General features: G+C 35.7%; 43 non-coding genes across 43 annotated transcripts; 21 read left to right on the plus strand and 22 right to left on the minus strand.

Annotated features, from left to right (window-relative positions):
* Positions 1 to 3,448: 3,448 nt before the first annotated feature.
* On the minus strand, positions 3,449 to 3,520 carry Trnaw-cca (transfer RNA tryptophan (anticodon CCA)). The gene has a single exon. It is a non-coding gene; the product is annotated as a tRNA-Trp (tRNA).
* A 422-nt stretch (positions 3,521 to 3,942) lies between these two features.
* On the plus strand, positions 3,943 to 4,024 carry Trnas-aga (transfer RNA serine (anticodon AGA)). Its single transcript has one exon. It is a non-coding gene; the product is annotated as a tRNA-Ser (tRNA).
* Positions 4,025 to 4,316: 292 nt separating this feature from the next.
* Positions 4,317 to 4,388, minus strand: Trnaw-cca (transfer RNA tryptophan (anticodon CCA)). The gene has a single exon. It is a non-coding gene; the product is annotated as a tRNA-Trp (tRNA).
* Positions 4,389 to 4,810: 422 nt separating this feature from the next.
* Trnas-aga (transfer RNA serine (anticodon AGA)) lies at positions 4,811 to 4,892 on the plus strand. Its single transcript has one exon. It is a non-coding gene; the product is annotated as a tRNA-Ser (tRNA).
* Positions 4,893 to 5,187: 295 nt separating this feature from the next.
* On the minus strand, positions 5,188 to 5,259 carry Trnaw-cca (transfer RNA tryptophan (anticodon CCA)). Its single transcript has one exon. It is a non-coding gene; the product is annotated as a tRNA-Trp (tRNA).
* Positions 5,260 to 5,681: 422 nt separating this feature from the next.
* Positions 5,682 to 5,763, plus strand: Trnas-aga (transfer RNA serine (anticodon AGA)). Its single transcript has one exon. It is a non-coding gene; the product is annotated as a tRNA-Ser (tRNA).
* Positions 5,764 to 6,057: 294 nt separating this feature from the next.
* On the minus strand, positions 6,058 to 6,129 carry Trnaw-cca (transfer RNA tryptophan (anticodon CCA)). Its single transcript has one exon. It is a non-coding gene; the product is annotated as a tRNA-Trp (tRNA).
* Positions 6,130 to 6,551: 422 nt separating this feature from the next.
* Trnas-aga (transfer RNA serine (anticodon AGA)) lies at positions 6,552 to 6,633 on the plus strand. Its single transcript has one exon. It is a non-coding gene; the product is annotated as a tRNA-Ser (tRNA).
* A 292-nt stretch (positions 6,634 to 6,925) lies between these two features.
* Positions 6,926 to 6,997, minus strand: Trnaw-cca (transfer RNA tryptophan (anticodon CCA)). Its single transcript has one exon. It is a non-coding gene; the product is annotated as a tRNA-Trp (tRNA).
* Positions 6,998 to 7,419: 422 nt separating this feature from the next.
* Positions 7,420 to 7,501, plus strand: Trnas-aga (transfer RNA serine (anticodon AGA)). Its single transcript has one exon. It is a non-coding gene; the product is annotated as a tRNA-Ser (tRNA).
* A 295-nt stretch (positions 7,502 to 7,796) lies between these two features.
* On the minus strand, positions 7,797 to 7,868 carry Trnaw-cca (transfer RNA tryptophan (anticodon CCA)). Its single transcript has one exon. It is a non-coding gene; the product is annotated as a tRNA-Trp (tRNA).
* Positions 7,869 to 8,290: 422 nt separating this feature from the next.
* On the plus strand, positions 8,291 to 8,372 carry Trnas-aga (transfer RNA serine (anticodon AGA)). Its single transcript has one exon. It is a non-coding gene; the product is annotated as a tRNA-Ser (tRNA).
* Positions 8,373 to 8,665: 293 nt separating this feature from the next.
* Trnaw-cca (transfer RNA tryptophan (anticodon CCA)) lies at positions 8,666 to 8,737 on the minus strand. Its single transcript has one exon. It is a non-coding gene; the product is annotated as a tRNA-Trp (tRNA).
* A 422-nt stretch (positions 8,738 to 9,159) lies between these two features.
* On the plus strand, positions 9,160 to 9,241 carry Trnas-aga (transfer RNA serine (anticodon AGA)). Its single transcript has one exon. It is a non-coding gene; the product is annotated as a tRNA-Ser (tRNA).
* A 295-nt stretch (positions 9,242 to 9,536) lies between these two features.
* Trnaw-cca (transfer RNA tryptophan (anticodon CCA)) lies at positions 9,537 to 9,608 on the minus strand. Its single transcript has one exon. It is a non-coding gene; the product is annotated as a tRNA-Trp (tRNA).
* Positions 9,609 to 10,030: 422 nt separating this feature from the next.
* On the plus strand, positions 10,031 to 10,112 carry Trnas-aga (transfer RNA serine (anticodon AGA)). Its single transcript has one exon. It is a non-coding gene; the product is annotated as a tRNA-Ser (tRNA).
* Positions 10,113 to 10,406: 294 nt separating this feature from the next.
* Positions 10,407 to 10,478, minus strand: Trnaw-cca (transfer RNA tryptophan (anticodon CCA)). The gene has a single exon. It is a non-coding gene; the product is annotated as a tRNA-Trp (tRNA).
* A 422-nt stretch (positions 10,479 to 10,900) lies between these two features.
* Positions 10,901 to 10,982, plus strand: Trnas-aga (transfer RNA serine (anticodon AGA)). Its single transcript has one exon. It is a non-coding gene; the product is annotated as a tRNA-Ser (tRNA).
* Positions 10,983 to 11,275: 293 nt separating this feature from the next.
* On the minus strand, positions 11,276 to 11,347 carry Trnaw-cca (transfer RNA tryptophan (anticodon CCA)). Its single transcript has one exon. It is a non-coding gene; the product is annotated as a tRNA-Trp (tRNA).
* A 422-nt stretch (positions 11,348 to 11,769) lies between these two features.
* Positions 11,770 to 11,851, plus strand: Trnas-aga (transfer RNA serine (anticodon AGA)). The gene has a single exon. It is a non-coding gene; the product is annotated as a tRNA-Ser (tRNA).
* A 293-nt stretch (positions 11,852 to 12,144) lies between these two features.
* On the minus strand, positions 12,145 to 12,216 carry Trnaw-cca (transfer RNA tryptophan (anticodon CCA)). Its single transcript has one exon. It is a non-coding gene; the product is annotated as a tRNA-Trp (tRNA).
* A 422-nt stretch (positions 12,217 to 12,638) lies between these two features.
* Positions 12,639 to 12,720, plus strand: Trnas-aga (transfer RNA serine (anticodon AGA)). Its single transcript has one exon. It is a non-coding gene; the product is annotated as a tRNA-Ser (tRNA).
* Positions 12,721 to 13,015: 295 nt separating this feature from the next.
* Trnaw-cca (transfer RNA tryptophan (anticodon CCA)) lies at positions 13,016 to 13,087 on the minus strand. The gene has a single exon. It is a non-coding gene; the product is annotated as a tRNA-Trp (tRNA).
* Positions 13,088 to 13,509: 422 nt separating this feature from the next.
* Trnas-aga (transfer RNA serine (anticodon AGA)) lies at positions 13,510 to 13,591 on the plus strand. Its single transcript has one exon. It is a non-coding gene; the product is annotated as a tRNA-Ser (tRNA).
* Positions 13,592 to 13,884: 293 nt separating this feature from the next.
* Trnaw-cca (transfer RNA tryptophan (anticodon CCA)) lies at positions 13,885 to 13,956 on the minus strand. Its single transcript has one exon. It is a non-coding gene; the product is annotated as a tRNA-Trp (tRNA).
* A 422-nt stretch (positions 13,957 to 14,378) lies between these two features.
* Positions 14,379 to 14,460, plus strand: Trnas-aga (transfer RNA serine (anticodon AGA)). The gene has a single exon. It is a non-coding gene; the product is annotated as a tRNA-Ser (tRNA).
* A 293-nt stretch (positions 14,461 to 14,753) lies between these two features.
* Positions 14,754 to 14,825, minus strand: Trnaw-cca (transfer RNA tryptophan (anticodon CCA)). The gene has a single exon. It is a non-coding gene; the product is annotated as a tRNA-Trp (tRNA).
* Positions 14,826 to 15,247: 422 nt separating this feature from the next.
* Trnas-aga (transfer RNA serine (anticodon AGA)) lies at positions 15,248 to 15,329 on the plus strand. The gene has a single exon. It is a non-coding gene; the product is annotated as a tRNA-Ser (tRNA).
* A 293-nt stretch (positions 15,330 to 15,622) lies between these two features.
* Trnaw-cca (transfer RNA tryptophan (anticodon CCA)) lies at positions 15,623 to 15,694 on the minus strand. Its single transcript has one exon. It is a non-coding gene; the product is annotated as a tRNA-Trp (tRNA).
* Positions 15,695 to 16,116: 422 nt separating this feature from the next.
* Trnas-aga (transfer RNA serine (anticodon AGA)) lies at positions 16,117 to 16,198 on the plus strand. The gene has a single exon. It is a non-coding gene; the product is annotated as a tRNA-Ser (tRNA).
* A 294-nt stretch (positions 16,199 to 16,492) lies between these two features.
* Positions 16,493 to 16,564, minus strand: Trnaw-cca (transfer RNA tryptophan (anticodon CCA)). Its single transcript has one exon. It is a non-coding gene; the product is annotated as a tRNA-Trp (tRNA).
* Positions 16,565 to 16,986: 422 nt separating this feature from the next.
* On the plus strand, positions 16,987 to 17,068 carry Trnas-aga (transfer RNA serine (anticodon AGA)). Its single transcript has one exon. It is a non-coding gene; the product is annotated as a tRNA-Ser (tRNA).
* A 293-nt stretch (positions 17,069 to 17,361) lies between these two features.
* Positions 17,362 to 17,433, minus strand: Trnaw-cca (transfer RNA tryptophan (anticodon CCA)). Its single transcript has one exon. It is a non-coding gene; the product is annotated as a tRNA-Trp (tRNA).
* Positions 17,434 to 17,855: 422 nt separating this feature from the next.
* On the plus strand, positions 17,856 to 17,937 carry Trnas-aga (transfer RNA serine (anticodon AGA)). The gene has a single exon. It is a non-coding gene; the product is annotated as a tRNA-Ser (tRNA).
* A 293-nt stretch (positions 17,938 to 18,230) lies between these two features.
* Trnaw-cca (transfer RNA tryptophan (anticodon CCA)) lies at positions 18,231 to 18,302 on the minus strand. The gene has a single exon. It is a non-coding gene; the product is annotated as a tRNA-Trp (tRNA).
* A 422-nt stretch (positions 18,303 to 18,724) lies between these two features.
* Trnas-aga (transfer RNA serine (anticodon AGA)) lies at positions 18,725 to 18,806 on the plus strand. Its single transcript has one exon. It is a non-coding gene; the product is annotated as a tRNA-Ser (tRNA).
* Positions 18,807 to 19,100: 294 nt separating this feature from the next.
* Positions 19,101 to 19,172, minus strand: Trnaw-cca (transfer RNA tryptophan (anticodon CCA)). The gene has a single exon. It is a non-coding gene; the product is annotated as a tRNA-Trp (tRNA).
* Positions 19,173 to 19,594: 422 nt separating this feature from the next.
* Trnas-aga (transfer RNA serine (anticodon AGA)) lies at positions 19,595 to 19,676 on the plus strand. The gene has a single exon. It is a non-coding gene; the product is annotated as a tRNA-Ser (tRNA).
* Positions 19,677 to 19,969: 293 nt separating this feature from the next.
* Trnaw-cca (transfer RNA tryptophan (anticodon CCA)) lies at positions 19,970 to 20,041 on the minus strand. Its single transcript has one exon. It is a non-coding gene; the product is annotated as a tRNA-Trp (tRNA).
* Positions 20,042 to 20,463: 422 nt separating this feature from the next.
* Positions 20,464 to 20,545, plus strand: Trnas-aga (transfer RNA serine (anticodon AGA)). Its single transcript has one exon. It is a non-coding gene; the product is annotated as a tRNA-Ser (tRNA).
* A 293-nt stretch (positions 20,546 to 20,838) lies between these two features.
* Trnaw-cca (transfer RNA tryptophan (anticodon CCA)) lies at positions 20,839 to 20,910 on the minus strand. Its single transcript has one exon. It is a non-coding gene; the product is annotated as a tRNA-Trp (tRNA).
* A 422-nt stretch (positions 20,911 to 21,332) lies between these two features.
* Positions 21,333 to 21,414, plus strand: Trnas-aga (transfer RNA serine (anticodon AGA)). The gene has a single exon. It is a non-coding gene; the product is annotated as a tRNA-Ser (tRNA).
* Positions 21,415 to 21,707: 293 nt separating this feature from the next.
* On the minus strand, positions 21,708 to 21,779 carry Trnaw-cca (transfer RNA tryptophan (anticodon CCA)). Its single transcript has one exon. It is a non-coding gene; the product is annotated as a tRNA-Trp (tRNA).
* Positions 21,780 to 25,398: the final 3,619 nt, after the last annotated feature.

Here is a 25,398-nt window from a genome sequence, read left to right on the forward strand (position 1 = left end):
GAATTAAGAAATTCTCTCAAGTTTTTAGTAAGAGAATTGCAAAAGAGAAAAATGCTGAATATTATTGTTTACAAAATAAGATTCAAAGGTTATGTATGAGGATTGCTGAAGGAGAAATTATAGATGTAGAAAGATATGAAAACTTAAAGTTAGAATTAAGTTTATTAGAAGAAGAAAAATGTAAAGGTGCTATTTTGAGATCAAAAGCTTTTTGGGCTACAGAAAACGATAAATGTACAAGGTATTTTTTGAATTTAGAAAAGTACAAGCAAGAAAGTAACTGTATTAAAGAACTTACTGATTATGATGGTAAAACTGTTGTGTCTGATACTGAAGGTTTGTTAAACTTACAGTATAAGTTTTATGATAAGTTGTATTCATGTGTGGAAACAGACAAAAATGCTATGGATGATTTTTTGCAAAATATAGATGTAAAAGTAGATGATCATGATCAAGAAATATGTGATAATGATATTACTGCAAAAGAGATCTTTGTTGCATTACATAAAATGTCCAAAAATAAGAGTCCAGGATCTGATGGACTAACAGTTGAGTTTTATTGTAAATTTTATCATGTTTTAAAGGATATTTTACTGAAGGTGTTTAAGGCAATAGAAAATCGTAACACGTTATCAAGGTCAATGAGAAATGGTGTACTTTCTCTTATTTATAAGAAGAAAGGTGATAGAAGGGATTTGAAGAATTATAGGCCGATTTCATTGTTACAAGTGGATTATAAGATATTAGCACGTGTCATGTCAAATAGATTTAAGTCAGTACTTTGTAAAATAATATCAAATAGCCAGTCATGTTGTATACCTGGTAGAGATATTGCAGATACAATAGCCAGTGTACGTGATGTAATAAATATGGTTGATAATGATGATGTAGAAGGGTATATTTTAAAATTTGATCAAGAGAAAGCTTTTGACAGAGTGAGTCATGATTATCTCATTAGAGTATTAGAAGGTTTTGGTTTTGGATGTAAATTTATTAATTGGATTAGGATTTTTTATACTGATATTCAAAGTACTGTCAAGTGTAATGGTTTTTTAACAAAATATTTTAAAGTTAGAAATGGTATTAGGCAAGGATGCCCTATTAGTGCTTTATTGTATGTTTTATCAGCAGAACCACTGTCAATGACAATAAAGAAAGACTGTAATATTAATGGTATACGTATACCTTATAGTAATGAAACTGCAGTTTTGTTTCAACATGCAGATGATACTACATTATGTTTGAGTGATAAAAAATCTATTAAATATACTTTTGATGTATTTGATTTATATAGTAGAGCATCAGGTTCTAAGATTAACAGAAGTAAGTCTGAAATTTTATGTATTGGAAAAGGAAATTTGACTGATGATGATAAGACTGTACTTGGATTAAGAGTTTGTGAAAAATGTATTCAAGTTCTTGGTGTTTATGTTGGTGTAGATATTGATGTATGTAATGATATGAATTGGAAGGATAAGATAAGAAAAATAAGATGTATTGTTAATATGTGGAAACAAAGACGTTTGACTTTATCTGGAAGGAATGTTGTAATTTCTTCTTTATTGGTATCTAGAATTTGGTATTTATTAGCTGTTTCTCCAATACCTGAAAATGTGTTGACAGATTTGAAACAAATATGTATTGATTTTTTGTGGGATTCTAAATCTCATTTAATACAATATGCAACTATTACTGGTATGAAACAAGATGGTGGCTTGAATTTTCAAGATATATATTTAAAAATGTTATCATTTAGATTAAAATTTTTAGGGAGATTTTTAAATCCTGATTGCAATTGTATTTGGAAAAGTACCTTTAGCTATTTTTTGAGAAGAGTGCATTGTATGAATCTTTCGAGGTCTGTTCTATTTTTGTTTTTAAACAAAAAGGATTTATTATGTTTACCGCATGTGTACAGAGAAATGTTGGAAGCATGGCAGTGTATTAGAAAAGATATAATTTTTAATATAGGAGACTCTGATGTTTATAATCAACCACTGTTTTATAATAGTTCTAAGTTTGTGTCTGGTAAAGAATGGGAATATTTTATAAAAGCTGGTATTGTTCAAATTAAAGATATTTCATATGAAGCTATACCTGGATTTTTGCCAGTTCATGCAATTTTTGATATGATGAGAGAAAAAGAAATAGATGTTACTTTTAACATTGTCAGAAAATTGTATATGTTATTATTGAATCACATTCCTGTCGAGTGGAAAGAAGTTGTTTTGACAAAATGTAATGTGAAAAATGATGAACTGTCTCAATTCTATGTTCAGTTTGACAATAAAGTATGTGACATGTCGTTGTGTAAAACAAAAAGATTTTATACGTTACTGTTACAAAAGTGTTTTATTAAACCTAAATGTTATGAATTTTGGTGTGAACAATGTGATATTCATGAAAGTGATTTCTGTTTTGTTTGGAAACAGATACATAGTTTCTGGAAACCATCTGAATGTATTGATCTAGATTTCAAGTTATGTCACAATAAGATTTTTACTAATGTTAAACTATGTAAAATAGGAATAATAGACAGCAATGTGTGTCAAAACTGTGACTGTGAAGAGGAAACTTTATTTCATATATTTATAACATGTGACATACTTGTTAACTTTCATGATTTCGTATTTGATATTTTAGAGACACTATTTGTACAATCAGAGGTGAACTTAATACAGGAATATACTTATATGACGTTATTTTTGTTGGGTGTATCAACCAGTGTAAAGGGTGTAAATGTTCACTTTGTTAATTTTTTGCTGTCTATTGGAAGACTGTGTATAATGAAACAAAGACAAATGTTCAAAAATGGTACACGAAGTATTAACCTAATTCAATATTTCAAATACACACTAAGACATTACATTTGTTATTTTTATATGTATTGTAAATCTACAAACAGACTTTCAGTCTTTCATAAAAAGTTCTTGAGAGACAATCCCATTGTAATATTAGAAGAAGATGTGTTGTTATTCAAACTGTGATAAATTGTATATTCTTAAATTGTGTAATATTCTGATTTTATAGACATTCTGATTTGCATTGTTATTTAGTATTGTTTTATTCAATAAAGATAAAAAAAAAAAAAAAAGGCGATAGACTAGAAATCTATTGGGGTCTCCCCGCACAGGTTCGAATCCTGTCGACGACGCCTATATTTTTGTGTGTTTGAAATCAATATTTATTTCTGTCTTCGTAATCGGGTAAAGATGTCATCAATGGTATTAAGTAGCGTTTATTGTATTCAAATGCAGAATGTATAAGTTACAGTCTTGCGTTTTGCATGTTTGTATAAAACGGGTCTCTCATAATGTGGTGACATCTTTTTGCAATAAATTGTTTTGTTTTGTTTGAAACATTTCCTAAGTAGTATGCATTGTCCTAATCAAAACTTAAAGGAAAACATAAAAAAAAAAATTCTATATCAAGTGTCAAAAACAATATATGACCCCGACGTGATTCGAACACGCAACCTTCTGATCTGGAGTCAGACGCGCTACCGTTGCGCCACGGAGTCGTTGTCAATACGATAGTCAATAAAGGTATATGTACATATTTTACATCAACAGAGGTTGTTTTACGCGAGATGACATCCATTTCCATTTTCTATTTTCGATATGGTACAAATGACGATGTCGTTTTTTATACATTACCATTGACTACGTGTACTACAATAAATTAAAGTATTTGAGCAAAGTTCTGATGACTGTCTGACGATTACTCGATTGAATATTAATTAAGTACCTAAACCAACACAACATACATATCGTGATGAATGTCTCTGAGTGTACCACGGACTCCAGTTCCAATATATGTCTGCCCGGAATACAGTTGGAACCATATGTTAACATTATCAGTCACTTTCGGTATACCAATGGTAGTGGGGTCGTTAGGGGTACGGACAGGTATATAAGCATAATTATTCCACGACTAGTGTAAGTCGTCGTGGCCGAGTGGTTAAGGCGATAGACTAGAAATCTATTGGGGTCTCCCCGCACAGGTTCGAATCCTGTCGACGACGCCTATATTTTTGTGTGTTTGAAATCAATATTTATTTCTGTCTTCGTAATCGGGTAAAGATGTCATCAATGGTATTAAGTAGCGTTTATTGTATTCAAATGCAGAATGTATAAGTTACAGTCTTGCGTTTTGCATGTTTGTATAAAACGGGTCTCTCATAATGTGGTGACATCTTTTTGCAGTAAATTGTTTTGTTTTGTTTGAAACATTTCCTAAGTAGTATGCATTGTCCTAATCAAAACTTAAAGGAAAACATAAAAAAAAATTCTATATCAAGTGTCAAAAACAATATATGACCCCGACGTGATTCGAACACGCAACCTTCTGATCTGGAGTCAGACGCGCTACCGTTGCGCCACGGAGTCGTTGTCAATACGATAGTCAATAAAGGTATATGTACATATTTTACATCAACAGAGGTTGTTTTACGCGAGATGACATCCATTTCCATTTTCTATTTTCGATATGGTACAAATGACGATGTCGTTTTTTATACATTACCATTGACTACGTGTACTACAATAAATTAAAGTATTTGAGCAAAGTTCTGATGACTGTCTGACGATTACTCGATTGAATATTAATTAAGTACCTAAACCAACACAACATACATATCGTGATGAATGTCTCTGAGTGTACCACGGACTCCAGTTCCAATATATGTCTGCCCGGAATACAGTTGGAACCATATGTTAACATTATCAGTCACTTTCGGTATACCAATGGTAGTGGGGTCGTTAGGGGTACGGACAGGTATATAAGCATAATTATTCCACGACTAGTGTAAGTCGTCGTGGCCGAGTGGTTAAGGCGATAGACTAGAAATCTATTGGGGTCTCCCCGCACAGGTTCGAATCCTGTCGACGACGCCTATATTTTTGTGTGTTTGAAATCAATATTTATTTCTGTCTTCGTAATCGGGTAAAGATGTCATCAATGGTATTAAGTAGCGTTTATTGTATTCAAATGCAGAATGTATAAGTTACAGTCTTGCGTTTTGCATGTTTGTATAAAACGGGTCTCTCATAATGTGGTGACATCTTTTTGCAGTAAATTGTTTTGTTTTGTTTGAAACATTTCCTAAGTAGTATGCATTGTCCTAATCAAAACTTAAAGGAAAACATAAAAAAAAAAAATTCTATATCAAGTGTCAAAAACAATATATGACCCCGACGTGATTCGAACACGCAACCTTCTGATCTGGAGTCAGACGCGCTACCGTTGCGCCACGGAGTCGTTGTCAATACGATAGTCAATAAAGGTATATGTACATATTTTACATCAACAGAGGTTGTTTTACGCGAGATGACATCCATTTCCATTTTCTATTTTCGATATGGTACAAATGACGATGTCGTTTTTTATACATTACCATTGACTACGTGTACTACAATAAATTAAAGTATTTGAGCAAAGTTCTGATGACTGTCTGACGATTACTCGATTGAATATTAATTAAGTACCTAAACCAACACAACATACATATCGTGATGAATGTCTCTGAGTGTACCACGGACTCCAGTTCCAATATATGTCTGCCCGGAATACAGTTGGAACCATATGTTAACATTATCAGTCACTTTCGGTATACCAATGGTAGTGGGGTCGTTAGGGGTACGGACAGGTATATAAGCATAATTATTCCACGACTAGTGTAAGTCGTCGTGGCCGAGTGGTTAAGGCGATAGACTAGAAATCTATTGGGGTCTCCCCGCACAGGTTCGAATCCTGTCGACGACGCCTATATTTTTGTGTGTTTGAAATCAATATTTATTTCTGTCTTCGTAATCGGGTAAAGATGTCATCAATGGTATTAAGTAGCGTTTATTGTATTCAAATGCAGAATGTATAAGTTACAGTCTTGCGTTTTGCATGTTTGTATAAAACGGGTCTCTCATAATGTGGTGACATCTTTTTGCAATAAATTGTTTTGTTTTGTTTGAAACATTTCCTAAGTAGTATGCATTGTCCTAATCAAAACTTAAAGGAAAACATAAAAAAAAAAATTCTATATCAAGTGTCAAAAACAATATATGACCCCGACGTGATTCGAACACGCAACCTTCTGATCTGGAGTCAGACGCGCTACCGTTGCGCCACGGAGTCGTTGTCAATACGATAGTCAATAAAGGTATATGTACATATTTTACATCAACAGAGGTTGTTTTACGCGAGATGACATCCATTTCCATTTTCTATTTTCGATATGGTACAAATGACGATGTCGTTTTTTATACATTACCATTGACTACGTGTACTACAATAAATTAAAGTATTTGAGCAAAGTTCTGATGACTGTCTGACGATTACTCGATTGAATATTAATTAAGTACCTAAACCAACACAACATACATATCGTGATGAATGTCTCTGAGTGTACCACGGACTCCAGTTCCAATATATGTCTGCCCGGAATACAGTTGGAACCATATGTTAACATTATCAGTCACTTTCGGTATACCAATGGTAGTGGGGTCGTTAGGGGTACGGACAGGTATATAAGCATAATTATTCCACGACTAGTGTAAGTCGTCGTGGCCGAGTGGTTAAGGCGATAGACTAGAAATCTATTGGGGTCTCCCCGCACAGGTTCGAATCCTGTCGACGACGCCTATATTTTTGTGTGTTTGAAATCAATATTTATTTCTGTCTTCGTAATCGGGTAAAGATGTCATCAATGGTATTAAGTAGCGTTTATTGTATTCAAATGCAGAATGTATAAGTTACAGTCTTGCGTTTTGCATGTTTGTATAAAACGGGTCTCTCATAATGTGGTGACATCTTTTTGCAGTAAATTGTTTTGTTTTGTTTGAAACATTTCCTAAGTAGTATGCATTGTCCTAATCAAAACTTAAAGGAAAACATAAAAAAAAATTCTATATCAAGTGTCAAAAACAATATATGACCCCGACGTGATTCGAACACGCAACCTTCTGATCTGGAGTCAGACGCGCTACCGTTGCGCCACGGAGTCGTTGTCAATACGATAGTCAATAAAGGTATATGTACATATTTTACATCAACAGAGGTTGTTTTACGCGAGATGACATCCATTTCCATTTTCTATTTTCGATATGGTACAAATGACGATGTCGTTTTTTATACATTACCATTGACTACGTGTACTACAATAAATTAAAGTATTTGAGCAAAGTTCTGATGACTGTCTGACGATTACTCGATTGAATATTAATTAAGTACCTAAACCAACACAACATACATATCGTGATGAATGTCTCTGAGTGTACCACGGACTCCAGTTCCAATATATGTCTGCCCGGAATACAGTTGGAACCATATGTTAACATTATCAGTCACTTTCGGTATACCAATGGTAGTGGGGTCGTTAGGGGTACGGACAGGTATATAAGCATAATTATTCCACGACTAGTGTAAGTCGTCGTGGCCGAGTGGTTAAGGCGATAGACTAGAAATCTATTGGGGTCTCCCCGCACAGGTTCGAATCCTGTCGACGACGCCTATATTTTTGTGTGTTTGAAATCAATATTTATTTCTGTCTTCGTAATCGGGTAAAGATGTCATCAATGGTATTAAGTAGCGTTTATTGTATTCAAATGCAGAATGTATAAGTTACAGTCTTGCGTTTTGCATGTTTGTATAAAACGGGTCTCTCATAATGTGGTGACATCTTTTTGCAGTAAATTGTTTTGTTTTGTTTGAAACATTTCCTAAGTAGTATGCATTGTCCTAATCAAAACTTAAAGGAAAACATAAAAAAAAAAAATTCTATATCAAGTGTCAAAAACAATATATGACCCCGACGTGATTCGAACACGCAACCTTCTGATCTGGAGTCAGACGCGCTACCGTTGCGCCACGGAGTCGTTGTCAATACGATAGTCAATAAAGGTATATGTACATATTTTACATCAACAGAGGTTGTTTTACGCGAGATGACATCCATTTCCATTTTCTATTTTCGATATGGTACAAATGACGATGTCGTTTTTTATACATTACCATTGACTACGTGTACTACAATAAATTAAAGTATTTGAGCAAAGTTCTGATGACTGTCTGACGATTACTCGATTGAATATTAATTAAGTACCTAAACCAACACAACATACATATCGTGATGAATGTCTCTGAGTGTACCACGGACTCCAGTTCCAATATATGTCTGCCCGGAATACAGTTGGAACCATATGTTAACATTATCAGTCACTTTCGGTATACCAATGGTAGTGGGGTCGTTAGGGGTACGGACAGGTATATAAGCATAATTATTCCACGACTAGTGTAAGTCGTCGTGGCCGAGTGGTTAAGGCGATAGACTAGAAATCTATTGGGGTCTCCCCGCACAGGTTCGAATCCTGTCGACGACGCCTATATTTTTGTGTGTTTGAAATCAATATTTATTTCTGTCTTCGTAATCGGGTAAAGATGTCATCAATGGTATTAAGTAGCGTTTATTGTATTCAAATGCAGAATGTATAAGTTACAGTCTTGCGTTTTGCATGTTTGTATAAAACGGGTCTCTCATAATGTGGTGACATCTTTTTGCAGTAAATTGTTTTGTTTTGTTTGAAACATTTCCTAAGTAGTATGCATTGTCCTAATCAAAACTTAAAGGAAAACATAAAAAAAAAATTCTATATCAAGTGTCAAAAACAATATATGACCCCGACGTGATTCGAACACGCAACCTTCTGATCTGGAGTCAGACGCGCTACCGTTGCGCCACGGAGTCGTTGTCAATACGATAGTCAATAAAGGTATATGTACATATTTTACATCAACAGAGGTTGTTTTACGCGAGATGACATCCATTTCCATTTTCTATTTTCGATATGGTACAAATGACGATGTCGTTTTTTATACATTACCATTGACTACGTGTACTACAATAAATTAAAGTATTTGAGCAAAGTTCTGATGACTGTCTGACGATTACTCGATTGAATATTAATTAAGTACCTAAACCAACACAACATACATATCGTGATGAATGTCTCTGAGTGTACCACGGACTCCAGTTCCAATATATGTCTGCCCGGAATACAGTTGGAACCATATGTTAACATTATCAGTCACTTTCGGTATACCAATGGTAGTGGGGTCGTTAGGGGTACGGACAGGTATATAAGCATAATTATTCCACGACTAGTGTAAGTCGTCGTGGCCGAGTGGTTAAGGCGATAGACTAGAAATCTATTGGGGTCTCCCCGCACAGGTTCGAATCCTGTCGACGACGCCTATATTTTTGTGTGTTTGAAATCAATATTTATTTCTGTCTTCGTAATCGGGTAAAGATGTCATCAATGGTATTAAGTAGCGTTTATTGTATTCAAATGCAGAATGTATAAGTTACAGTCTTGCGTTTTGCATGTTTGTATAAAACGGGTCTCTCATAATGTGGTGACATCTTTTTGCAGTAAATTGTTTTGTTTTGTTTGAAACATTTCCTAAGTAGTGTGCATTGTCCTAATCAAAACTTAAAGGAAAACATAAAAAAAAAAAATTCTATATCAAGTGTCAAAAACAATATATGACCCCGACGTGATTCGAACACGCAACCTTCTGATCTGGAGTCAGACGCGCTACCGTTGCGCCACGGAGTCGTTGTCAATACGATAGTCAATAAAGGTATATGTACATATTTTACATCAACAGAGGTTGTTTTACGCGAGATGACATCCATTTCCATTTTCTATTTTCGATATGGTACAAATGACGATGTCGTTTTTTATACATTACCATTGACTACGTGTACTACAATAAATTAAAGTATTTGAGCAAAGTTCTGATGACTGTCTGACGATTACTCGATTGAATATTAATTAAGTACCTAAACCAACACAACATACATATCGTGATGAATGTCTCTGAGTGTACCACGGACTCCAGTTCCAATATATGTCTGCCCGGAATACAGTTGGAACCATATGTTAACATTATCAGTCACTTTCGGTATACCAATGGTAGTGGGGTCGTTAGGGGTACGGACAGGTATATAAGCATAATTATTCCACGACTAGTGTAAGTCGTCGTGGCCGAGTGGTTAAGGCGATAGACTAGAAATCTATTGGGGTCTCCCCGCACAGGTTCGAATCCTGTCGACGACGCCTATATTTTTGTGTGTTTGAAATCAATATTTATTTCTGTCTTCGTAATCGGGTAAAGATGTCATCAATGGTATTAAGTAGCGTTTATTGTATTCAAATGCAGAATGTATAAGTTACAGTCTTGCGTTTTGCATGTTTGTATAAAACGGGTCTCTCATAATGTGGTGACATCTTTTTGCAGTAAATTGTTTTGTTTTGTTTGAAACATTTCCTAAGTAGTATGCATTGTCCTAATCAAAACTTAAAGGAAAACATAAAAAAAAAAATTCTATATCAAGTGTCAAAAACAATATATGACCCCGACGTGATTCGAACACGCAACCTTCTGATCTGGAGTCAGACGCGCTACCGTTGCGCCACGGAGTCGTTGTCAATACGATAGTCAATAAAGGTATATGTACATATTTTACATCAACAGAGGTTGTTTTACGCGAGATGACATCCATTTCCATTTTCTATTTTCGATATGGTACAAATGACGATGTCGTTTTTTATACATTACCATTGACTACGTGTACTACAATAAATTAAAGTATTTGAGCAAAGTTCTGATGACTGTCTGACGATTACTCGATTGAATATTAATTAAGTACCTAAACCAACACAACATACATATCGTGATGAATGTCTCTGAGTGTACCACGGACTCCAGTTCCAATATATGTCTGCCCGGAATACAGTTGGAACCATATGTTAACATTATCAGTCACTTTCGGTATACCAATGGTAGTGGGGTCGTTAGGGGTACGGACAGGTATATAAGCATAATTATTCCACGACTAGTGTAAGTCGTCGTGGCCGAGTGGTTAAGGCGATAGACTAGAAATCTATTGGGGTCTCCCCGCACAGGTTCGAATCCTGTCGACGACGCCTATATTTTTGTGTGTTTGAAATCAATATTTATTTCTGTCTTCGTAATCGGGTAAAGATGTCATCAATGGTATTAAGTAGCGTTTATTGTATTCAAATGCAGAATGTATAAGTTACAGTCTTGCGTTTTGCATGTTTGTATAAAACGGGTCTCTCATAATGTGGTGACATCTTTTTGCAGTAAATTGTTTTGTTTTGTTTGAAACATTTCCTAAGTAGTATGCATTGTCCTAATCAAAACTTAAAGGAAAACATAAAAAAAAAATTCTATATCAAGTGTCAAAAACAATATATGACCCCGACGTGATTCGAACACGCAACCTTCTGATCTGGAGTCAGACGCGCTACCGTTGCGCCACGGAGTCGTTGTCAATACGATAGTCAATAAAGGTATATGTACATATTTTACATCAACAGAGGTTGTTTTACGCGAGATGACATCCATTTCCATTTTCTATTTTCGATATGGTACAAATGACGATGTCGTTTTTTATACATTACCATTGACTACGTGTACTACAATAAATTAAAGTATTTGAGCAAAGTTCTGATGACTGTCTGACGATTACTCGATTGAATATTAATTAAGTACCTAAACCAACACAACATACATATCGTGATGAATGTCTCTGAGTGTACCACGGACTCCAGTTCCAATATATGTCTGCCCGGAATACAGTTGGAACCATATGTTAACATTATCAGTCACTTTCGGTATACCAATGGTAGTGGGGTCGTTAGGGGTACGGACAGGTATATAAGCATAATTATTCCACGACTAGTGTAAGTCGTCGTGGCCGAGTGGTTAAGGCGATAGACTAGAAATCTATTGGGGTCTCCCCGCACAGGTTCGAATCCTGTCGACGACGCCTATATTTTTGTGTGTTTGAAATCAATATTTATTTCTGTCTTCGTAATCGGGTAAAGATGTCATCAATGGTATTAAGTAGCGTTTATTGTATTCAAATGCAGAATGTATAAGTTACAGTCTTGCGTTTTGCATGTTTGTATAAAACGGGTCTCTCATAATGTGGTGACATCTTTTTGCAGTAAATTGTTTTGTTTTGTTTGAAACATTTCCTAAGTAGTATGCATTGTCCTAATCAAAACTTAAAGGAAAACATAAAAAAAAAATTCTATATCAAGTGTCAAAAACAATATGTGACCCCGACGTGATTCGAACACGCAACCTTCTGATCTGGAGTCAGACGCGCTACCGTTGCGCCACGGAGTCGTTGTCAATACGATAGTCAATAAAGGTATATGTACATATTTTACATCAACAGAGGTTGTTTTACGCGAGATGACATCCATTTCCATTTTCTATTTTCGATATGGTACAAATGACGATGTCGTTTTTTATACATTACCATTGACTACGTGTACTACAATAAATTAAAGTATTTGAGCAAAGTTCTGATGACTGTCTGACGATTACTCGATTGAATATTAATTAAGTACCTAAACCAACACAACATACATATCGTGATGAATGTCTCTGAGTGTACCACGGACTCCAGTTCCAATATATGTCTGCCCGGAATACAGTTGGAACCATATGTTAACATTATCAGTCACTTTCGGTATACCAATGGTAGTGGGGTCGTTAGGGGTACGGACAGGTATATAAGCATAATTATTCCACGACTAGTGTAAGTCGTCGTGGCCGAGTGGTTAAGGCGATAGACTAGAAATCTATTGGGGTCTCCCCGCACAGGTTCGAATCCTGTCGACGACGCCTATATTTTTGTGTGTTTGAAATCAATATTTATTTCTGTCTTCGTAATCGGGTAAAGATGTCATCAATGGTATTAAGTAGCGTTTATTGTATTCAAATGCAGAATGTATAAGTTACAGTCTTGCGTTTTGCATGTTTGTATAAAACGGGTCTCTCATAATGTGGTGACATCTTTTTGCAGTAAATTGTTTTGTTTTGTTTGAAACATTTCCTAAGTAGTATGCATTGTCCTAATCAAAACTTAAAGGAAAACATAAAAAAAAAAAATTCTATATCAAGTGTCAAAAACAATATATGACCCCCACGTGATTCGAACACGCAACCTTCTGATCTGGAGTCAGACGCGCTACCGTTGCGCCACGGAGTCGTTGTCAATACGATAGTCAATAAAGGTATATGTACATATTTTACATCAACAGAGGTTGTTTTACGCGAGATGACATCCATTTCCATTTTCTATTTTCGATATGGTACAAATGACGATGTCGTTTTTTATACATTACCATTGACTACGTGTACTACAATAAATTAAAGTATTTGAGCAAAGTTCTGATGACTGTCTGACGATTACTCGATTGAATATTAATTAAGTACCTAAACCAACACAACATACATATCGTGATGAATGTCTCTGAGTGTACCACGGACTCCAGTTCCAATATATGTCTGCCCGGAATACAGTTGGAACCATATGTTAACATTATCAGTCACTTTCGGTATACCAATGGTAGTGGGGTCGTTAGGGGTACGGACAGGTATATAAGCATAATTATTCCACGACTAGTGTAAGTCGTCGTGGCCGAGTGGTTAAGGCGATAGACTAGAAATCTATTGGGGTCTCCCCGCACAGGTTCGAATCCTGTCGACGACGCCTATATTTTTGTGTGTTTGAAATCAATATTTATTTCTGTCTTCGTAATCGGGTAAAGATGTCATCAATGGTATTAAGTAGCGTTTATTGTATTCAAATGCAGAATGTATAAGTTACAGTCTTGCGTTTTGCATGTTTGTATAAAACGGGTCTCTCATAATGTGGTGACATCTTTTTGCAGTAAATTGTTTTGTTTTGTTTGAAACATTTCCTAAGTAGTATGCATTGTCCTAATCAAAACTTAAAGGAAAACATAAAAAAAAAATTCTATATCAAGTGTCAAAAACAATATATGACCCCGACGTGATTCGAACACGCAACCTTCTGATCTGGAGTCAGACGCGCTACCGTTGCGCCACGGAGTCGTTGTCAATACGATAGTCAATAAAGGTATATGTACATATTTTACATCAACAGAGGTTGTTTTACGCGAGATGACATCCATTTCCATTTTCTATTTTCGATATGGTACAAATGACGATGTCGTTTTTTATACATTACCATTGACTACGTGTACTACAATAAATTAAAGTATTTGAGCAAAGTTCTGATGACTGTCTGACGATTACTCGATTGAATATTAATTAAGTACCTAAACCAACACAACATACATATCGTGATGAATGTCTCTGAGTGTACCACGGACTCCAGTTCCAATATATGTCTGCCCGGAATACAGTTGGAACCATATGTTAACATTATCAGTCACTTTCGGTATACCAATGGTAGTGGGGTCGTTAGGGGTACGGACAGGTATATAAGCATAATTATTCCACGACTAGTGTAAGTCGTCGTGGCCGAGTGGTTAAGGCGATAGACTAGAAATCTATTGGGGTCTCCCCGCACAGGTTCGAATCCTGTCGACGACGCCTATATTTTTGTGTGTTTGAAATCAATATTTATTTCTGTCTTCGTAATCGGGTAAAGATGTCATCAATGGTATTAAGTAGCGTTTATTGTATTCAAATGCAGAATGTATAAGTTACAGTCTTGCGTTTTGCATGTTTGTATAAAACGGGTCTCTCATAATGTGGTGACATCTTTTTGCAGTAAATTGTTTTGTTTTGTTTGAAACATTTCCTAAGTAGTATGCATTGTCCTAATCAAAACTTAAAGGAAAACATAAAAAAAAAATTCTATATCAAGTGTCAAAAACAATATATGACCCCGACGTGATTCGAACACGCAACCTTCTGATCTGGAGTCAGACGCGCTACCGTTGCGCCACGGAGTCGTTGTCAATACGATAGTCAATAAAGGTATATGTACATATTTTACATCAACAGAGGTTGTTTTACGCGAGATGACATCCATTTCCATTTTCTATTTTCGATATGGTACAAATGACGATGTCGTTTTTTATACATTACCATTGACTACGTGTACTACAATAAATTAAAGTATTTGAGCAAAGTTCTGATGACTGTCTGACGATTACTCGATTGAATATTAATTAAGTACCTAAACCAACACAACATACATATCGTGATGAATGTCTCTGAGTGTACCACGGACTCCAGTTCCAATATATGTCTGCCCGGAATACAGTTGGAACCATATGTTAACATTATCAGTCACTTTCGGTATACCAATGGTAGTGGGGTCGTTAGGGGTACGGACAGGTATATAAGCATAATTATTCCACGACTAGTGTAAGTCGTCGTGGCCGAGTGGTTAAGGCGATAGACTAGAAATCTATTGGGGTCTCCCCGCACAGGTTCGAATCCTGTCGACGACGCCTATATTTTTGTGTGTTTGAAATCAATATTTATTTCTGTCTTCGTAATCGGGTAAAGATGTCATCAATGGTATTAAGTAGCGTTTATTGTATTCAAATGCAGAATGTATAAGTTACAGTCTTGCGTTTTGCATGTTTGTATAAAACGGGTCTCTCATAATGTGGTGACATCTTTTTGCAGTAAATTGTTTTGTTTTGTTTGAAACATTTCCTAAGTAGTATGCATTGTCCTAATCAAAACTTAAAGGAAAACATAAAAAAAAAATTCTATATCAAGTGTCAAAAACAATATATGACCCCGACGTGATTCGAACACGCAACCTTCTGATCTGGAGTCAGACGCGCTACCGTTGCGCCACGGAGTCGTTGTCAATACGATAGTCAATAAAGGTATATGTACATATTTTACATCAACAGAGGTTGTTTTACGCGAGATGACATCCATTTCCATTTTCTATTTTCGATATGGTACAAATGACGATGTCGTTTTTTATACATTACCATTGACTACGTGTACTACAATAAATTAAAGTATTTGAGCAAAGTTCTGATGACTGTCTGACGATTACTCGATTGAATATTAATTAAGTACCTAAACCAACACAACATACATATCGTGATGAATGTCTCTGAGTGTACCACGGACTCCAGTTCCAATATATGTCTGCCCGGAATACAGTTGGAACCATATGTTAACATTATCAGTCACTTTCGGTATACCAATGGTAGTGGGGTCGTTAGGGGTACGGACAGGTATATAAGCATAATTATTCCACGACTAGTGTAAGTCGTCGTGGCCGAGTGGTTAAGGCGATAGACTAGAAATCTATTGGGGTCTCCCCGCACAGGTTCGAATCCTGTCGACGACGCCTATATTTTTGTGTGTTTGAAATCAATATTTATTTCTGTCTTCGTAATCGGGTAAAGATGTCATCAATGGTATTAAGTAGCGTTTATTGTATTCAAATGCAGAATGTATAAGTTACAGTCTTGCGTTTTGCATGTTTGTATAAAACGGGTCTCTCATAATGTGGTGACATCTTTTTGCAGTAAATTGTTTTGTTTTGTTTGAAACATTTCCTAAGTAGTATGCATTGTCCTAATCAAAACTTAAAGGAAAACATAAAAAAAAAAATTCTATATCAAGTGTCAAAAACAATATATGACCCCGACGTGATTCGAACACGCAACCTTCTGATCTGGAGTCAGACGCGCTACCGTTGCGCCACGGAGTCGTTGTCAATACGATAGTCAATAAAGGTATATGTACATATTTTACATCAACAGAGGTTGTTTTACGCGAGATGACATCCATTTCCATTTTCTATTTTCGATATGGTACAAATGACGATGTCGTTTTTTATACATTACCATTGACTACGTGTACTACAATAAATTAAAGTATTTGAGCAAAGTTCTGATGACTGTCTGACGATTACTCGATTGAATATTAATTAAGTACCTAAACCAACACAACATACATATCGTGATGAATGTCTCTGAGTGTACCACGGACTCCAGTTCCAATATATGTCTGCCCGGAATACAGTTGGAACCATATGTTAACATTATCAGTCACTTTCGGTATACCAATGGTAGTGGGGTCGTTAGGGGTACGGACAGGTATATAAGCATAATTATTCCACGACTAGTGTAAGTCGTCGTGGCCGAGTGGTTAAGGCGATAGACTAGAAATCTATTGGGGTCTCCCCGCACAGGTTCGAATCCTGTCGACGACGCCTATATTTTTGTGTGTTTGAAATCAATATTTATTTCTGTCTTCGTAATCGGGTAAAGATGTCATCAATGGTATTAAGTAGCGTTTATTGTATTCAAATGCAGAATGTATAAGTTACAGTCTTGCGTTTTGCATGTTTGTATAAAACGGGTCTCTCATAATGTGGTGACATCTTTTTGCAGTAAATTGTTTTGTTTTGTTTGAAACATTTCCTAAGTAGTATGCATTGTCCTAATCAAAACTTAAAGGAAAACATAAAAAAAAAATTCTATATCAAGTGTCAAAAACAATATATGACCCCGACGTGATTCGAACACGCAACCTTCTGATCTGGAGTCAGACGCGCTACCGTTGCGCCACGGAGTCGTTGTCAATACGATAGTCAATAAAGGTATATGTACATATTTTACATCAACAGAGGTTGTTTTACGCGAGATGACATCCATTTCCATTTTCTATTTTCGATATGGTACAAATGACGATGTCGTTTTTTATACATTACCATTGACTACGTGTACTACAATAAATTAAAGTATTTGAGCAAAGTTCTGATGACTGTCTGACGATTACTCGATTGAATATTAATTAAGTACCTAAACCAACACAACATACATATCGTGATGAATGTCTCTGAGTGTACCACGGACTCCAGTTCCAATATATGTCTGCCCGGAATACAGTTGGAACCATATGTTAACATTATCAGTCACTTTCGGTATACCAATGGTAGTGGGGTCGTTAGGGGTACGGACAGGTATATAAGCATAATTATTCCACGACTAGTGTAAGTCGTCGTGGCCGAGTGGTTAAGGCGATAGACTAGAAATCTATTGGGGTCTCCCCGCACAGGTTCGAATCCTGTCGACGACGCCTATATTTTTGTGTGTTTGAAATCAATATTTATTTCTGTCTTCGTAATCGGGTAAAGATGTCATCAATGGTATTAAGTAGCGTTTATTGTATTCAAATGCAGAATGTATAAGTTACAGTCTTGCGTTTTGCATGTTTGTATAAAACGGGTCTCTCATAATGTGGTGACATCTTTTTGCAGTAAATTGTTTTGTTTTGTTTGAAACATTTCCTAAGTAGTATGCATTGTCCTAATCAAAACTTAAAGGAAAACATAAAAAAAAAATTCTATATCAAGTGTCAAAAACAATATATGACCCCGACGTGATTCGAACACGCAACCTTCTGATCTGGAGTCAGACGCGCTACCGTTGCGCCACGGAGTCGTTGTCAATACGATAGTCAATAAAGGTATATGTACATATTTTACATCAACAGAGGTTGTTTTACGCGAGATGACATCCATTTCCATTTTCTATTTTCGATATGGTACAAATGACGATGTCGTTTTTTATACATTACCATTGACTACGTGTACTACAATAAATTAAAGTATTTGAGCAAAGTTCTGATGACTGTCTGACGATTACTCGATTGAATATTAATTAAGTACCTAAACCAACACAACATACATATCGTGATGAATGTCTCTGAGTGTACCACGGACTCCAGTTCCAATATATGTCTGCCCGGAATACAGTTGGAACCATATGTTAACATTATCAGTCACTTTCGGTATACCAATGGTAGTGGGGTCGTTAGGGGTACGGACAGGTATATAAGCATAATTATTCCACGACTAGTGTAAGTCGTCGTGGCCGAGTGGTTAAGGCGATAGACTAGAAATCTATTGGGGTCTCCCCGCACAGGTTCGAATCCTGTCGACGACGCCTATATTTTTGTGTGTTTGAAATCAATATTTATTTCTGTCTTCGTAATCGGGTAAAGATGTCATCAATGGTATTAAGTAGCGTTTATTGTATTCAAATGCAGAATGTATAAGTTACAGTCTTGCGTTTTGCATGTTTGTATAAAACGGGTCTCTCATAATGTGGTGACATCTTTTTGCAGTAAATTGTTTTGTTTTGTTTGAAACATTTCCTAAGTAGTATGCATTGTCCTAATCAAAACTTAAAGGAAAACATAAAAAAAAAAATTCTATATCAAGTGTCAAAAACAATATATGACCCCGACGTGATTCGAACACGCAACCTTCTGATCTGGAGTCAGACGCGCTACCGTTGCGCCACGGAGTCGTTGTCAATACGATAGTCAATAAAGGTATATGTACATATTTTACATCAACAGAGGTTGTTTTACGCGAGATGACATCCATTTCCATTTTCTATTTTCGATATGGTACAAATGACGATGTCGTTTTTTATACATTACCATTGACTACGTGTACTACAATAAATTAAAGTATTTGAGCAAAGTTCTGATGACTGTCTGACGATTACTCGATTGAATATTAATTAAGTACCTAAACCAACACAACATACATATCGTGATGAATGTCTCTGAGTGTACCACGGACTCCAGTTCCAATATATGTCTGCCCGGAATACAGTTGGAACCATATGTTAACATTATCAGTCACTTTCGGTATACCAATGGTAGTGGGGTCGTTAGGGGTACGGACAGGTATATAAGCATAATTATTCCACGACTAGTGTAAGTCGTCGTGGCCGAGTGGTTAAGGCGATAGACTAGAAATCTATTGGGGTCTCCCCGCACAGGTTCGAATCCTGTCGACGACGCCTATATTTTTGTGTGTTTGAAATCAATATTTATTTCTGTCTTCGTAATCGGGTAAAGATGTCATCAATGGTATTAAGTAGCGTTTATTGTATTCAAATGCAGAATGTATAAGTTACAGTCTTGCGTTTTGCATGTTTGTATAAAACGGGTCTCTCATAATGTGGTGACATCTTTTTGCAGTAAATTGTTTTGTTTTGTTTGAAACATTTCCTAAGTAGTATGCATTGTCCTAATCAAAACTTAAAGGAAAACATAAAAAAAAAATTCTATATCAAGTGTCAAAAACAATATATGACCCCGACGTGATTCGAACACGCAACCTTCTGATCTGGAGTCAGACGCGCTACCGTTGCGCCACGGAGTCGTTGTCAATACGATAGTCAATAAAGGTATATGTACATATTTTACATCAACAGAGGTTGTTTTACGCGAGATGACATCCATTTCCATTTTCTATTTTCGATATGGTACAAATGACGATGTCGTTTTTTATACATTACCATTGACTACGTGTACTACAATAAATTAAAGTATTTGAGCAAAGTTCTGATGACTGTCTGACGATTACTCGATTGAATATTAATTAAGTACCTAAACCAACACAACATACATATCGTGATGAATGTCTCTGAGTGTACCACGGACTCCAGTTCCAATATATGTCTGCCCGGAATACAGTTGGAACCATATGTTAACATTATCAGTCACTTTCGGTATACCAATGGTAGTGGGGTCGTTAGGGGTACGGACAGGTATATAAGCATAATTATTCCACGACTAGTGTAAGTCGTCGTGGCCGAGTGGTTAAGGCGATAGACTAGAAATCTATTGGGGTCTCCCCGCACAGGTTCGAATCCTGTCGACGACGCCTATATTTTTGTGTGTTTGAAATCAATATTTATTTCTGTCTTCGTAATCGGGTAAAGATGTCATCAATGGTATTAAGTAGCGTTTATTGTATTCAAATGCAGAATGTATAAGTTACAGTCTTGCGTTTTGCATGTTTGTATAAAACGGGTCTCTCATAATGTGGTGACATCTTTTTGCAGTAAATTGTTTTGTTTTGTTTGAAACATTTCCTAAGTAGTATGCATTGTCCTAATCAAAACTTAAAGGAAAACATAAAAAAAAAATTCTATATCAAGTGTCAAAAACAATATATGACCCCGACGTGATTCGAACACGCAACCTTCTGATCTGGAGTCAGACGCGCTACCGTTGCGCCACGGAGTCGTTGTCAATACGATAGTCAATAAAGGTATATGTACATATTTTACATCAACAGAGGTTGTTTTACGCGAGATGACATCCATTTCCATTTTCTATTTTCGATATGGTACAAATGACGATGTCGTTTTTTATACATTACCATTGACTACGTGTACTACAATAAATTAAAGTATTTGAGCAAAGTTCTGATGACTGTCTGACGATTACTCGATTGAATATTAATTAAGTACCTAAACCAACACAACATACATATCGTGATGAATGTCTCTGAGTGTACCACGGACTCCAGTTCCAATATATGTCTGCCCGGAATACAGTTGGAACCATATGTTAACATTATCAGTCACTTTCGGTATACCAATGGTAGTGGGGTCGTTAGGGGTACGGACAGGTATATAAGCATAATTATTCCACGACTAGTGTAAGTCGTCGTGGCCGAGTGGTTAAGGCGATAGACTAGAAATCTATTGGGGTCTCCCCGCACAGGTTCGAATCCTGTCGACGACGCCTATATTTTTGTGTGTTTGAAATCAATATTTATTTCTGTCTTCGTAATCGGGTAAAGATGTCATCAATGGTATTAAGTAGCGTTTATTGTATTCAAATGCAGAATGTATAAGTTACAGTCTTGCGTTTTGCATGTTTGTATAAAACGGGTCTCTCATAATGTGGTGACATCTTTTTGCAGTAAATTGTTTTGTTTTGTTTGAAACATTTCCTAAGTAGTATGCATTGTCCTAATCAAAACTTAAAGGAAAACATAAAAAAAAAATTCTATATCAAGTGTCAAAAACAATATATGACCCCGACGTGATTCGAACACGCAACCTTCTGATCTGGAGTCAGACGCGCTACCGTTGCGCCACGGAGTCGTTGTCAATACGATAGTCAATAAAGGTATATGTACATATTTTACATCAACAGAGGTTGTTTTACGCGAGATGACATCCATTTCCATTTTCTATTTTCGATATGGTACAAATGACGATGTCGTTTTTTATACATTACCATTGACTACGTGTACTACAATAAATTAAAGTATTTGAGCAAAGTTCTGATGACTGTCTGACGATTACTCGATTGAATATTAATTAAGTACCTAAACCAACACAACATACATATCGTGATGAATGTCTCTGAGGGGATCGGTTATTGGACATATCATAGGATGGTGTTTACATATTGCCGCTCCGGTTGAATGTGCCGTTTTGGTGAGTTCAGCTTTATTTCTGTGTTCAGATACATTTCGTTTTGTAGAGCATTGTTTATTTGACTTAAAGTGATAAGACCACTTGTCTATTTTGTTCGTTTATTTCCCCTTTTCCTGCATTTCACTGCAGGAAAGAGGGGGGAGGAAAGGTGCGTTTGATTCGGTTTTACTGATACAACCAATCACCAAATTTAGTTATGGAGAACAAAGCACCGGAAAGTTCTGGAAATCGCAATATTGGTGCGAAAAGGTATGATAGTGGTAGAAAAGGTGAAAGAACCCGAAAATACACGAGTTCAAAAAGGGAATATAAAAAAGAGTGTACCGTTAAGATTGTTAAAATTGGGAAAACATCTGAGACTCCATCAAAAATAATTAAAGCAGTGGAGGATGTTTGTGGAGTAAACACTGTGTTAGCAGTTGTCCCTGATGATATGGAGGATTCGTACTGTATTACGATGGATAGTGAACAAAATGCTGACAAATTAACCAGGGGTGTTAATATTGAAAGTAAAAACTATGATTGCCTATTTTTGTTTGATAATTCAGTTATAGTTTCATTCATTCATTTGCCTGCTCATCTTAGTGATGAGCTTATTCTTGACGTATTGAGAGAAAAGAATTGTAAGCCTCTGTCCCAGGTATTTAGGCATGTTCATCCAGGAACTGAGGTTGCTGATGGAACAAGATATGTGAGAGTACAGTTTCCGCCTGGCCTAATTTCTCTTCCATGGTCAATAAAATTTGATACTGGATTAGGAACACGAAGTTTCCGTGTTAAACATGATCACCAGAGGCAATTATGCAACTATTGTGGATCTCCTGGCCATAAATATAGACAATGTCTACAATTAGTTTGCTATAATTGTGATAAACATGGACATAAAGAAAATGAATGTAAAATTCCACCGTGCCAGAGGTGCAAAAAAAGATTGAGACATTGTGAGTGCAAGGAAACAAAATGCCAATATTGTAACAAAGAAATTTGTGAATGTCCTTGTTTTACTTGTGACCAATCTAAAGAAGAATGCAGATGTAAGTGCAGAGAATGTGGAATAGTAACTGCGCGATGTGCATGTAGAAAGGGATATACTGGTAGAGGTAGAGAATTTAGGGGTAAAGAGAAGGAAGAAGAAAGTCATGACAGTGATCAAATATCACGTGAGAATGGCGATAGGGAGGATTTGGAAGGTACATACTCTGACGAGGACGAAAATGGAGGTGACTCAGTTCAGATAGAAAACAAGCGAGATAATAAGTGTGATGACAAGCAGTCTCTTGAAGGTGAAGTTTCGGTAAATATACGTAATGAGACAACAGATGTGGTCTTCGGGGCCACTGTAGAAAATGATGATATGGTCTTCGGGACCACTGCCAAGAAACGGGATGTGGTCTTCGGGACTACAGAAGAGAGAACTAAGGTCTTCGGGGCCAATGCAAATGATGGAAAGCTCAAAAAGAGCATGAATGATAAAAATGTGGTCTTCGGGGCCTCAGATAACCGGGATAAGGTCTTCGGGACCGAAGGTAACAAAAGTGTTGATAAACAATGCACTGGAGATTTGGTAGAAGATGAATCAATGATAGAAAAGACTAAAGGACAGAAAAGACAGAGAAATGAGATTTCGAGAGCATGTGACTCTGATGATGAAATTGTGATTATTAACAAGCATATTGTAACACAAAATGACATTAAAGAAAATAGTTTTGATAGTGATGATATGGAAACTGACATCTCCTCCAGTGATTGTAACACTGGAGTTGATGTCGCAAATGATGCAAAAGATAATTTGTCTTGTTCCCAGAGCAGTGGTACAAGTACTGTGGACTTAGGTCCACCTGAAGGGAAAAAAAGAAGGAACAGGATGAAATTTTATCCTAATATCAATAGTGTTCAGAAAGACAAACTCAACCAAAAGAATGTTAATAATGGAGATGTTTAATTTATTTTATCTGATTTTTACTTTTGCAATGGTGCTTTTTGTAAGTAACAATTGTAATGGTTTGAGAGATTGTGATAAATTTAAGAAGTATGTAGCCATTATAGATAATAGTAAGATTGATTTTTTGTTACTGCAAGAAACTTTCTGGGATGATGATTTTATGTTGAATATTGATAGGATGTATGATGGATGTGTCTTATACTCTAATAGTAAGACTAAAAGACAAGGTGTTGCTATACTTGTAAATAAAAAATTTAAAAACAATGTAAAAGAAATTTTTAAGGATGAAGAAGGTAGATTTTTACATGTTCAACTTCAACATGAAGGATGTATTTACAACATACTGAATGTATATGCTTATAATTCTATTAAGGAAAAATGTGAACTGTTTTCTTTTCTTTGTCATTATATGAATTCATATGATAATATAATACTATCTGGTGATTGGAATACAACTTTGTCAAACCTTGATAGGTCTGGTAAATCAATTCATAGAGATGATATGAGTTTTAAGTCATTGTGTAATTTTATGACTGATAACAATCTATATGATATATGGAGAGCTAGAAATCCTGGTGTTCGAACTTTTTCATGGAAACGTGTTAGTGAATCCTATTTACAACAATCAAGGTTGGATTATTTTTTAATTTCTAGAAATTTGTCAAGTTTTGTACAATATGTAAATTACAAAGATACCACATTAAGTGATCATTCTTTTGTAGAAATGAGAGTTGTTTTTGATAATGTAGAAAGAGGTCCAGGTATATGGATTTTGAATAATACTTTATTAGATAATGAAGAATATGTATTAAATATTACGAATATGATTGAGGACAATAAGAAATGTACTCTTTTTGATGATGATGTATTGATTTGGTGGGATAATTTAAAATATAGAATTAAGAAATTCTCTCAAGTTTTTAGTAAGAGAATTGCAAAAGAGAAAAATGCTGAATATTATTGTTTACAAAATAAGATTCAAAGGTTATGTATGAGGATTGCTGAAGGAGAAATTATAGATGTAGAAAGATATGAAAACTTAAAGTTAGAATTAAGTTTATTAGAAGAAGAAAAATGTAAAGGTGCTATTTTGAGATCAAAAGCTTTTTGGGCTACAGAAAACGATAAATGTACAAGGTATTTTTTGAATTTAGAAAAGTACAAGCAAGAAAGTAACTGTATTAAAGAACTTACTGATTATGATGGTAAAACTGTTGTGTCTGATACTGAAGGTTTGTTAAACTTACAGTATAAGTTTTATGATAAGTTGTATTCATGTGTGGAAACAGACAAAAATGCTATGGATGATTTTTTGCAAAATATAGATGTAAAAGTAGA

Source organism: Perna viridis, chromosome 14 (assembly GCF_037379345.1).
Source record: "Perna viridis isolate PV_CMFRI_1.1 ecotype Kerala chromosome 14, ASM3737934v1, whole genome shotgun sequence".
In the NCBI taxonomy this organism is placed as follows: Eukaryota; Metazoa; Mollusca; class Bivalvia; order Mytilida; family Mytilidae; genus Perna; species Perna viridis.